The sequence below is a fragment of the Rhinolophus hipposideros genome (assembly GCF_964194185.1).
Source record: "Rhinolophus hipposideros genome assembly, chromosome: 4".
Lineage (NCBI taxonomy): Eukaryota > Metazoa > Chordata > Mammalia > Chiroptera > Rhinolophidae > Rhinolophus > Rhinolophus hipposideros.
Genome location: NC_138050.1, coordinates 5,825,003 through 5,837,885, shown reverse-complemented (window position 1 = coordinate 5,837,885; position 12,883 = coordinate 5,825,003). Strand labels below are relative to the sequence as shown.

Sequence of the window (12,883 nt, the reverse complement as noted above, 5' to 3'; positions counted from 1 at the left end):
CCGTGTCACATCACTGAGCACACTTTATTGTGATTTTCTACATGTGTGTCTGTTGCTTGTATCAGCGGGGACTACGTCTCATTTCTTTTTATTTTGCAAGATCTAACATGAGTCCGGTGTATGTTCCGTTGGTGTTTCTTGAACTCAGCTGAACTGACTGAAGCCAGTGGATGTGCAGTTCTATTCTCCTTCTCTTCTTTCTCCTACTTCTGCATTTTTACTCTTACGGGGCAGTTTTCATTCTCTGACCTCCAAGCTAGTGTCAAATGGCTCTGCTACTTGCTGATACTGCAGATGCCTCTGCTTTAGTCATCTGTCTTTTGGGTTGAGAGGGCTGATCTCCCACCTAATTTTCTTTATCTTCTATTTTGTCTGTTTGCTTTTCTTCCTGGGAACTAGTTAACGAGCTAGCTAGCTCTAGTACTCTCTGTCTCTCTGTTAAATAATAGCTTTGCTGGGATATAATTTATATACTGTACAATTTACTAAATTAAAGTGTAAATTCCGTGGTTTTAAGTGTGTTCAAAGAGTTGAACAACCATCACTATAATCAATGTTAGAACATTTTCATGACTTTAAAAAGGAAGAAACCCTGTACCCATTATCAGGTACTCCTTATTTCTCTCCAAACCCCTGCCCCTGGCAGCTGTTAATCTACTTTCTGTCTCTATAGATTTGCCTATTCTGGACATTTCACATAACAGAGTCATATAACATGTGGCTTTTTGTGTCTAGCTCTTTTCACTTGCCATAATCTTTTTAAGTTCATCCAATTCGTAGCACATATCAGTACTTCAGTCCTGTATTAGTCTGCTCTGGCTGTGGTAATAGAATTCCACAGATGGAGGGGCTAAAACTACAGCAATTTATTTTCTCCCAGTTCTTCAGGCTGGAAGTTCATGATCAAGGTACCAGTAGAATGGGTATCTGGTGAGATCTCTCTCCTTGGTTTGCAGATGGTCACCTTCTCACTATACCCTCACATGGTCTTTTCTTTGTGCATGTGTAGAGAGAGAGAGAGAGAGATTTCTGGTGTCTCTTCGTCTTCTTATAGGGACACCAGTCCTATCAGATTAGGGTTCTATTATGACCTCATTGAATCTTTATTTCCTTAAAGGTCTGTCTCCAAATACAGTCATGGGGGGCTAGGGCTTCAATATACACATTTTGGGGAACACAATTCAATCCATAACAATTCCTTTTTATTGCTGAACAATATTCCATTGTATGGATATGTCACAATTTATTTATAAATTTACCGGTTAGTGGACATTTGGGTTGTTTAGCCAATTTTTGCCTATTATAAATGTTAGTATGAACATTTGTGTACATGAACAGTTGTGTAGATATTTTTTTCTCTTTTGGGTATATCCCTAAGAGTGGGATTGCTGGGTCACATGGTAGATAATTCTGTGTTTAACCGTTTAAAGAACTGTCAGACTCTTTTCCAAAGTAGTCGTACCAAAAATATTTCCACCATCTTTGGTTGAGGATTCTAATTTTTCCAGAAGCTCTCCAACTCTGTTATTATCTGCCTTTTTACTCTGTCATCTTAATGTGAAATGGTATCTCATTGTGGTTTTTGATTTGTAATTCCATAATGACTAATGATGTTGACCATGTGCTCACATACTTATTGGAAAATTCATGTACTCTTGGACATTTTTATGTCTTTTTTGGAGAAATGTCTATTCAGATCCTTTGCCCATGTTTTAACTGAGTTGTCTTTTTATTGTTGAGTTTCAAAAGTTTCTTGTATGTTTTCAATACAAGTCCCTTATCACATATATGATTTACGATATCTATATCTATATCTATATGTATAGACAGACAGATAGATAGATAGATAGATAGATAGATAAACAGATATTTACCATTCCATGGGTGTCTTTTCAGTTTCTTAATTGAGTCCTTTGAAATAAAAGAGTTTTTAATTTTTATAATGTCCAATTTATCAAATTTTTTTATTTTGTTGCTTACGCCTTTGCTACCATATTTAAGAGACTTACCCTAACTCAAGTTCGTGAAGATTTATGTCTGTGTTTCCTTAAGAGTTTTATAGCTTTGTCTCTTAAATTTGGATCTATCATCCACTTTGAGTTAGGTATTACACATGGTGTGACGTAGGAGTCCAACTACATTTCTTTGGATGTGGCTATTTCATTGTCCCAGTGCTGGAGCTCCTCTTTTTAATGATTTGGTTTTGCTGAGGTGTTGAAATCATCACCAGTTATTAGAGAATTTATCCTACCCTCTGACTGGCAGCTCATTTTATATTGCTACTTTAGGCTCGCCTCTCTCATTTTCATCACTCTTCACACTGAGGGACTTTTCCACCGATATGCAGATTCACAGCTATTCTGTAAGTGTTGAAGTTTCTAGTTAAGCCTGGGAGCTATATACTAATCAGCCATCCTGGTTAATCTAGTTAGAGACTGAGGGGTTTCCCAAGATTTGGGACTTTCAGAGCTTAAACTAGGACAGTCCCTATGTGAATCTGAGACATCACGGTTCTGGTGGAGAGATTGCTCCATTGAACTGGGTCTTGTGCTCAGATCCAGAGAGTCAGTTATTAGCTGAGCTGCAATCTCATGCAATCTTATGAAAGCTAGAGGCTAGAGGACCCATTCCCAAGGTGGCTCACTCACATAGCTAACAAATGGTACTGGCTGTTGGCAGAAGGCCTCATTTCCCTCCATGTGGGTCTTTCTCTACAAAAAGCTGCTGGAGTGTTATAACACGGTGGTTGGTTTCCCCAAAGTGAACAATCCAAGAAAGCAAGGAGGAAGCTGCAATGTTTTTACAATGTAATGTAAGAAGTTTTACACCCTCAGGATTCTACTAGTCACACAAGTCACCTTGGCTCACAGTGGGAGGGAATTACACATGGGTGTGAGTACTAGGAGGTGAAGACCATTGCAGGGGCCTGGCATCTGGGAGGCTGGCTACCACAGTCTGCTCTCTGGCTTCCAATGATTTATGCCCTTTCCACATGCAGAAAACGCTCACCCCGTTGATGGATCCAAAAGTAACGTCCTTTACAACATCAGCTCGACATCCAGAATGTCATCATCTGAATCAGGTCCAGGAGTGAATGAAAATACTTAAGTATAGTTGAGTACAGCTCCTTGAATACAGTTATTGAACTAAAAACCTGTGATATAAAGAGATAAAGTTTCCCCTACACCGAAAGACAGTTGTGGGTTAGGCATAGGATAATTTCAATAGACTCTGCCGATTAAAAAGGGGGCATAATGTGAGGCACATACCGTGTTTCCCCGAAAATAAAATCAGCTCGAATGCATCTTTTGGAGCAAAAATTAAGACCCAGTATTTATATTATATTATTATCATATCATATCATATCATATCATATCATATCATATCATATCGACCCAGTCTTATATATAGTAAAATATAACATGGTCTTATATTACTGTTTGCTCCAAAGGACACATTAGAGCTGATCGTCCAGCTAGGTCTTATTTCCAGGGAAGCACAGTAGTGATAGGAGTCACTGGCCTATAGCAATTCTAAAGTACAGCAGGACACATGTTGGTGGTTCCTTGATTAGGACTAAGTTGTACTACTATCTGGAAATGACTTTTTGTGGCTCTTGGTTCTGCTCTCTTATTCTTCCTTTTCAATAAAAGGTTTGCATTTTAGGGTTTTTCTCAACCTCTTTCATGTAGAAGTTTGGATGTCTAAAAGACCTCTTTTCATTTAGTATTGTCTCTTGACTGTTTCAGTCTAAGCTGGCAGTATTTCTGATGATATAATTCTCTTAAAATTTTTGTGAGTCTCTTATGAATATTATTGGATTCACTCTATTTGACAAAAGCCACACCCAAGACTCACTTGAAAATCAGACTTTCTCTATGTTGGGCTTCTTCTCCCGCTGTGAAGGGATAGTAACCTTAACCTTCTTTGAAGCCTTATGATTTAACAATTACTTAAGGCACTGCCTGAGATCTTTCTGAAGTCTTCTTGTCTAAGTATTTTACAAGCACATCTTTGGTTCATCATTAGACCATGTTTTCCTGACAGTGGCCCAGATGTGACATTTGCTCAGAAGTCATTTCTTAATTTTGGTATTGTTTACCACCTGGAGAGGCTGGAATTTTCAACAAGTCCTACCTCCTTTATGTTTAACAGCTCCTTTATGTTAACATCGTTAGCTTATCCCTCTACTCTTGCATCTTACCAGAAGAATAAGAAGAAGTGGGTAGCACATTCAGTACTCTACCTGGAAATCTCAGTAGCTAAATTACTAAATTCATTGGATACAACTTCTGTATGCCATATTACAGTGTGTAAGATGCTAAGCTTTTTGCAACAAATTAACAAGGATTCACTTCCCATAAGTTTCCTCACTTTCCTTTAAATCCTCGCTGACAGGTTCTTCAAGGGCCTAGGCTTATGCTAAAAGTTTCTTTGAAACTCTTTATGCTTTCACTAAGGATCTCTTTAAGCTCCTTGCTGCTTCTACCCTCTGCCTGGTTCCAAAGCCACTCCCACAGAATTATATTTTTATTATGGTGGCAACCCTCTTCCAGGTACCAATATCTATATTAGTTGTATGTTGTTGAATAATAAATCACCCCAAAGCTTAGTGGCTTAACACTACAATCATCGTTTATCAAATAATGATTTCTGTGGGTCAGAAATTTGGACCCAACCTGGCTGGGTTCTCCTGGATTGGAGCCTCTTGTGAGGTTGCAGTAAGATTTGGTTACACCTACAGTCATCTGAAGGGAAGGCTTGGCTGAGGATGGAGGACCCACTTCCAAGATAAAGTCATTACTCACATGGCTGATACATTGGTGCTGGCTGTCGGCATGAAGCTTCAGTTTCTCTCCCGTGCACAGGGTTGCTGAAATATCCTCATGGCATGGCTGGCTTCTTTCTGAGTGAGCAACCAAGGGGCCCAAGGAAGAGTCTGTAATATATCTTTTATGACCTAGACTTGGAAGACAGTCTATCATTTCCACCATACTTTATTGGTCACACAGGTCAGCTCTGATTCACTGGTGAGGATCATGGGCGAGCCATCTGGAAGTTGGCTGGCGTGAACCTTGACCTCGATTCCTTTTTCCCCCTATGGTGGAGACAGGCTTGTTGCAATTGCAGCAACAGTGGCATTAATGTCAGCAGCAATAGCAGTGCCTGCCATTTATTGGGTGTTTACTAGGTGCCAGTCATATGAGGTCAGACAATTAAGTTGGCAAACTTGTTGCAAAGATGTTGCAAACCTTTTTTTGATATCAGAGGGATTATTCATTATGAATTTGTATGACTGGACAAACAGTTAACCAAGTTTACTATTTGGAAGTGCTGAAAAGGCTGCGTGTAAAAGTTAGATGACCTGAACTTTTCACCAACAATTCATGGCTCCTGCATCACGACAATGCACCAGCTCACACGGCACTGTCTGTGAGGGAGTTTTTAGCCAGTAAACAAATAACTGTATTGGAACACCCTCCCTTCTCACCTGATCTGGCCCCCAATGACTTCTTTCTTTACCTGAAGATAAAGGAAATATTGAAAGGAAGACATTTTGATGACATTCAGGACATCAAGGGTAATACGACGACAGCTCTGATGGCTATTCTAGAAAACGAGTTCCAAAATTGCTTTGAAGGGTGGACGAGGTACTGGCATCATTGTACCGCTTCCCAAGGGGAGTACTTCGAAGGTGACATTCAGCAATGAGGTATTAGCACGTTTTTTAGCATAACTTCACTAATTTTCCAACCTAGTGTGACATGCACTTTAGATGCAATTTTTCTTCTGTCACTATAATGGGTATGTGATTTTATCCTCATGTTTCATGTGAGGAAACTGAGATTTAGAGAGTTTGAGTCTGGCCTGAGATGACACACTTGGTGGTAATTGTATCAAACCCAGATCTTTGGTACAATCCTGAAAGGTGCCACTTCCATTGCTTTGTCTGATTGTCTCCTTATTTCCTCCTGTGGGAGATTTGTAGCCTTAATACTAAAGGATTTTTTCAGTTTCCCAACCTGAAGGAAACTTGGTAAAAACAGCTACTGTTCATTCACATTCCTGAGCAAGATAGGGAGAAATTATTCTCTCAGCCATTTGAACAAACCACATTACCTCTCTACAAAATTCTTGTGAAAGAAGAAACTGTTTAAAAGCAACTAGGAAGAACTACAGTAAAATTTTTTTTTAAAAAATTGTCCAAATAATGTATTGCCTTGTATGCATAAATATACCAGAAAAAATTTCAAATATAAAATTTTTAGAGTCAAAAAATGGGCTTGAATAAAAACCTCTGATGAGTTGACTTGATTTGGGATCGTTTCAGTTCTTTTTTTCCCAAAGCAGTGGGTCTCCCCTGTATTCTGGCCCTGCCTCTCCCCGTTCTCTGTAGCTGTGTGTGCCTCCACTCCAGCAGGTTGGAAGCCCATGTTGGGGACCCCTCCTTCCTGTTTCTGGGTTTCCCACAGCACGTTTGGAGGGCCTTGCCAATGGCAGGTGTGTGTGAATGCATACTGAATTGGATTAATATACACTTACTTTCTTAAAGCCTTTATTATACAGCTTGGGATGTCAAGAATGTTAGACAATGATGGATGGATCTTTCATCAATATAGTATTGAACCTTAAAAGCACTAGAATCTAATTTTAGTTGATCTAGCAACCGAGTTATATTTAAAGGGCAATCAATACAAAAAGGAAAAACAAGAACAAATACAATTCTTCAAGTTTCGTCGGCATGTGAAGATCTGCGTTCTTCAAAGGATTTATTTTTCAAAAGAAAAGTAGTATTACTTTGAAAGAACAACACATCTTTTAAACATTCAATGGCAGTAAAATCTCTGTTGTTGTTCAAACAGGAATTTTTATCTTTTTTTTTTGGCAAAATCTCGCGGAATATAAAGCCTTGATAAAATAAAAGAAGTCAGTTCACTTCAGCTTCTTTGTGTGGGATTTGAATATTTGATCAGAGAGTTTTTTGTTTATTATAGTAATTTTTGAAGTTACTTTTAATTAATTTCTCCATTGTGGTTATATATGTTTGTCAGGGTCTTTAATCTGCTGTATAAAACGTTTCTTTCACCCGCTTGTTAGAAGGGATTTTTGTGGAGGACTCACAATGACAGACCAATTCTCTATCTGACACAGGCCCCTTGAAAGTGAGGATACTGATAGAGACTGGGAAAATAGCCATTGTTCTAAGCTTAATGTAAGCGTGTATTAAACTAAAGACAAGAATTATCTATTCTTCTTTTAAACTTTTGTTTTAATGTAACAGCTTTATCGAGATATAATTTATATACAGTATACAATTTACCCTTTTAAAGGATGCAGTTCAGTGGTTTTTAGTATAGTCACAGAATTGTGCAATTGTCACCACAGTCAGTTTCAGAACATTTTCATGACCCTATAAAGACAGGAATCCTGTACCCATTATCAAGCACTCTTCATTTTCCCCCAAGCCCCAGCCCCTGGCAACCACCGATCTACCTTTTGTCTGTATAGATTTGCCTATTCTGAACATTGCGTATAATGGAATCATACACTGTGTGGCCTTTTGTGTCTGGCTTCTTTCACTTGCCTTAATGTTCTCAAGGTTCATCCATATTGTAGCGTGTATCTATACTTCATTCCTTTTTCTGGCTGAACAACAGTGCAGGGTGTTGGCATTCCACATTGTGTTTATTCATTCATCAGTGGATGTGTATTTACATTGTTTCCACATTTTGTCTGTTACGAATAATGCCACTAGAAGTAGAGATGTGTTTTCATTTCATATCTAAATGTAGACTTGATCTGTCATATCGTATCTCTATATTTAACCTTCTGAGAAACTGGCAGACTGTCTTCCAAAGTGGCCACTCCATTCTACACCCCCACCAGCAGTGTCTGAGGGTTTCAGTCTCCACACCCTCACCCACACTTGGTAATGTCTGTCCTTTTGATTATAGCTACTGTAGTGGGTGTGATTTTGATTTGCATTTTCCTGATGGCTGAAGATGTATGCGTCTTGTCATATGCTTATTGTAATCTGTATATTTCTTTAGAGAAATGTCTGTTCAAATCCTTTGCGCATTTGAAAATTTAGTTAGTTTTCTTTCCATTGCTGAGTTATACAGTTACTTATACATTTGGAATACTAAAAAGTCATCAGATATATAATTTGCAAATATTTTCTCCCATTTTTAGGTGTTCCCCCCCCCCCACTTTCTTGTTAGTGTTCTTTGAAGCATAAAAGCTTTTAATTTTGATGAAATTCAGTTCATTTTTTCTTTTGTGGTTATGCTTTTAGTGTTATATATAAGAAATCGTTGCCTAATCTGAGGTCATGAAGATTTATTTACACCTATGTTTTCTTCTAAGTGTTTTATGGTTTTAGCACCTGCACTGAGATCTTTAATCCACTTAGAATTGTTTTTAATATGGTATGAGATAGTAGTCTAACATCTGTTTTGTACACACGTGTGTATCCAGTTGTCCCAGCACCATTTGATGAAAAGACTATTCTTTCCCCATTGAATGGTCCTGGCAGCTTTGCTGAAATTCAATTAACCGTAAATGTTGGGTTTCTTTCTGGAATCTCAATTCTGTTCTATTTAGCTACACATCCAGATACTACCACATCGTCTTGATTGCTGTAGCTTTGTACTAAGTTTGGAAATTGGGAAGTGTGAACCCTCTAACTTTGTTCTTGCTTTTCAAGATTATTTTGACTGTTCTGTGTCCTTTGAATTTTCACATGAATTTAAGATCAGCTTCTCAGTTTCTGCAACGAAGCCAGCTAGATTTTGGTAGCAACTGCACGCATCTGTAAATCAATTTGGGGAGTATTAGCATCTTAACAATAGTAAGTATTCTAGTTCGTGAACATGGAATGTCTTTCCTTTATTTCTGTATTCTCTAATTTTTATCAATAATGTTTTGTAGTTTTCAGAAATAAGTTTTACACTTATTTTGGTTAAATTTATCCCTAATGTAGCCACATGGAAGATGCAGATGGACCCATCCCCGAATTTATTTGGATTCCCATTTAGTATTAGGAAAATATTCTGTAATTTGGATGTATAGTAAATCAAAATGAAATATGACAGAGCAGCGCTTTTCTGAAGTAGCTTTGTGGTCTAGAAGCAGTGCATTTCATACCTTGTAGGGTTTCCGGGCAGGAATTCCCACCCGTTCTCAGGAATTTTTTTCGCTTTCCCATTCCTGAATCCCGAGATATAAACTGTTTTCTGTTCTCCACGATGAATCATTTCCATAAAGTGACGGCCAATACTACCAACCACCTGGGTTCAAGGAGCCGATTTTCCCAATTTCCCGAACAACTTTTCTCAGGATTTGGGAATGGGAAAGCGAAAAAAATTCATGAGAATGGGTGGGAATTCCCGCCCGGAAACCCTACGTTTCAGGCACTTTGGTATAAGTAAAATTAATACAATAAAAAAAGTCCAAGCCCATCTACTTTGGTTCTCACATAATTAGAACTGCACCAATGAGGTGATCACACAGCTCCCATACACAACAAAATGGGAAACCCTCGTTTGCCCAACCTCAGTTATGTAGGTAATAAGCAACTGGGGATTGACGATGCCACACAGGCACCTCCAGAGAGTAGGAAAAGCTTTATCACCTACATAATGGTCTCTGCGAGAGCAGCAGAGCAGCGCAGGCCTCCTCAGCAGGTACACAATGGACAGGAAATGGACTTGGAGTGTTACTGCAGTTAGGGTGTGGGCCAGGGCTACTGGCGCAGGCTCAGGTAGGTTTGCCTGCTTTGACTTTCCTAAAGCCGCCGAAGAGGGAGCCCCCGCTTTCTTGTGAGCTTCCCCCGTTATGGCGAGAGGGAGAGCCCTGATGTTCGATGACTAAAATGTACTATATTTCATTTAACTGAATTTGAACTTGTTTAGTAAGCCATTATGGTGCTCCATGTGGTCTACAGCCTGAGGCCTCAAGGAAGGTGCAAGTTCCTTGTTTCTAACGCCTTGTTTGGGAGCCCAGCATTGTGTGTGTATCTGAGAAGCAACATGATTGCCTTGTTCACTGTCGGCAGTGCTTGGAAGTCGGAAAGTGGAGAAAGACTGTCTGTGAGGCCTTGTATCATGGCTGTAGTTGGTGTGGAAACATGTGTGACCTCGATTTATAGTTTGGATATCTGTGACACAAAAGATTCCTAAAGTTTTGGTTTGTTTGTTTGTTTATTTGTTTGTTTGTTTTACCTCAGTCTTGAACAGGGAAAGGACCAGACGTTCTAGCCAATGGCAATGGCCCAAGAGAGTAAAAATGTGCAGATGGGACCAACTTTTGACCAGAGTGTTAAATGACTTTCTGAAGTGTGCGTAATGGTGCTGACCTTTGGTGCCATCTTTTGTCAGGGACACGTTGGTTAGGGGATGAAAAGCAGCAGCTCTCCTATAAGCTCTGTCACGTGTGATTGTGATGGTTCTGGCTGGAAAGTGAGCAGACTCCCACTGCTGTTCATCAGTTGATCCCACGGGGCTTCCCAGGTAGCCAAGGGGTCTGGGAGAGGAGTGATCTTTAGCACTGTGACATCAGGCAGGGGACCGAGGACAGGGAGGCCACCCCGTCCTGTGGGTGGGATATGCCAGAGGGTCCAGGTTTGGCTCCACCCTGAGCAAGGAGGCCTCGCTGGCTGTGCTGAAAGGTCACAGGTTCAGGGCAGATGACAGCTTCTCTCTTTAGGAGAGCCCAGTATGTGGCCCACGTTTGCCACTGTGATGTTGGAGTGGGCAGGCCAAGGAGGGCAAGCCCATGGGCAACTGGTAGCCATTATGGGTGGTCTAGAAACTCCAGGGGGCCTGAGCGGATGTTGCTCAGGCCTCTCCAGTGAGGGAGTCTCTGTGGGCTCCAAAATAAGTGCGTGTCGATTGCAACGTGGGCAGATCCTAGAGCCTTTTGTTGGAGGGGCCTCCAGTGAAGGTGGGCTGATTTAAAAGTCCCAGCACAAATGGACTTCAGGGAAATTTGCAAATGGAGACTATTTTGCCTCCTGAGCTCAAAGAGCCTGAAAGATCCTGGGCAGTCCTTTTGTATTATGGATGTTGATAAGATGATGAGCTGTGTCTTGACATTTCAGGGTTGGAGTATCCCACACTTGACCAAGTACTTTTTAGGAATTTAACTGAGCTGGCAGGGCCTTGCACTCTGTGCAGGGCAATGGCCCATCCCTTTTTGTGTGGGCTTCTCTGTGTTTGTATTTGTATGTCCTGAATGCCTGTGTCAAATGCATGTCCCCAGAGGCTGTTGTCATCGATGTAATGGTTGCCCAGTGCTCCTGGGGGAAGTTGGAGCCAGTTAAGATCTAGCCTGAAAAGGCTGGGATTGATGGCAAGGCTGTGAGGTACCCCATGGTAGCCACCATGTAAAGCTGTATTGTGTCCCTTTGGGAGTAAAGTGAACTGTGACTGAAAGGCTGTTGAAATAGGAACTGAACAGAACATGTTCTCCCAATCTATAGCAGCAAACTCTTTTCCAGTTTTTCATTGGTGGAGTCAGTAATTTCAATAACCCTGTGCCCGGAGGCCTTAATGAGTAGACCTTGGCATGGAGGTGGCAAAATCCACTGTGAGGTGTTCTTCATTTCAAGTTTAAGAACAGGTCAAACCGGGGTGCTCAGTGGAGACGTAGTGGTCTTGTATAATATAATGGGTTTCCATCCTTGCAGGCCCTGCTTTAATTTACATTGAGTCATATTAACTACTTTAACTGGAGGTGTGGTCCACGGGGTCCCGTTTTGTCAAGCCAACTGGTATGTGTCACAAAGTTAATGTTGCTTAAATTTATTAATCATTGAGTGTCCATGCCCACGGTGGGATATTTTAGGGCCGTTGTTGCTGTGGCTGGAGCATTTAGGCAAGACGGTAATTCCTGTGGTAAGGTGAAGCGTGTGTCCTCTAGGTTTTGTTCAGTAACTCCCTCAAGATTATAGACTGTTATAGGGGACACTTGTTTAAACCTAATGAGATCCCCGGGTATAACTGCAGTTGGAGCCCCAGTACTGATTACCATGAAGGTTTGCCAATTGGGACATTGAAGCAGATGTTAAAGTTAATTCAGAAGCCGTGTTGTAGAGGTACAAAAGTCTGTCTTTGTTGTGTAAATTGTTTTAGTAAATTCTGGATTTCCGGTTCCAACGCTGGGGCCAACTGTGGACATCTGTTTCAGATTTTTGTTTACTCTGCTGTATTCAGGTTTCTTTCTCTCTCTCTTTCCCCCTCCTCCCCATTCCCCCTTTCTTTTTTCTCTTTGCTGTTCTTACGGGGATCCTCTCTACTCTGTGTGTGTATGTGTATACATTTCTCCAGAGAGCTTCACACAGTATCCGTCAGGGTTGGAGGCCGCCCCCACGGCAGTGGTTGCTTTATAGGATTTCAGGCTCCTGGGCTTCAGCAGGATTTGCATTATCCCCTTCACTGTGCCGCACAGATGCCATGGGTGTTTTTCTCCCTAACCCTGATGACCAGCATTTTTGTTCCAGCAGCAACAGAGGATTTAAATCCTGCTGAGCCACCTGCTCTTTCCAACGCAGGCCTCAGCACTTCACATAATGACTTTTTTTTGTCCTTTTTCTCTCATTTCCCGCAATGACTGCTTTTTCATGAGTGACCACCCCGTGGGCCTGTACATAGCGCAGGTAGTCTTTCCTCTGAGCTCAGCATTTTAAGACATCGACATGGGTCCAAGCTACAGGATACGTGACCCAAGCCGCTCAAAGAAGGGCCACACCCCAATCCCATATTCCTGTTCTTAAAAACCAATTAACTACTGACACTTCCACCTCAGGTCAGGTAAAGGCCCACCAGAAGCTCTGTAGGGCTCACTAGTGCAGCACGGAGCATGAGCTCCCAGCAAGCAGCAG

At 41.0% G+C, this 12,883-nt stretch overlaps 1 protein-coding gene across 3 annotated transcripts in view; it reads left to right on the top strand.

Moving 5' to 3' along the window:
* The window catches only part of MTUS2 (microtubule associated scaffold protein 2), a 533,984-nt gene that overhangs the window by 226,153 nt on the left and 294,948 nt on the right, over positions 1-12,883 (top strand). The gene's annotated exons all lie outside the window — the stretch shown is intronic.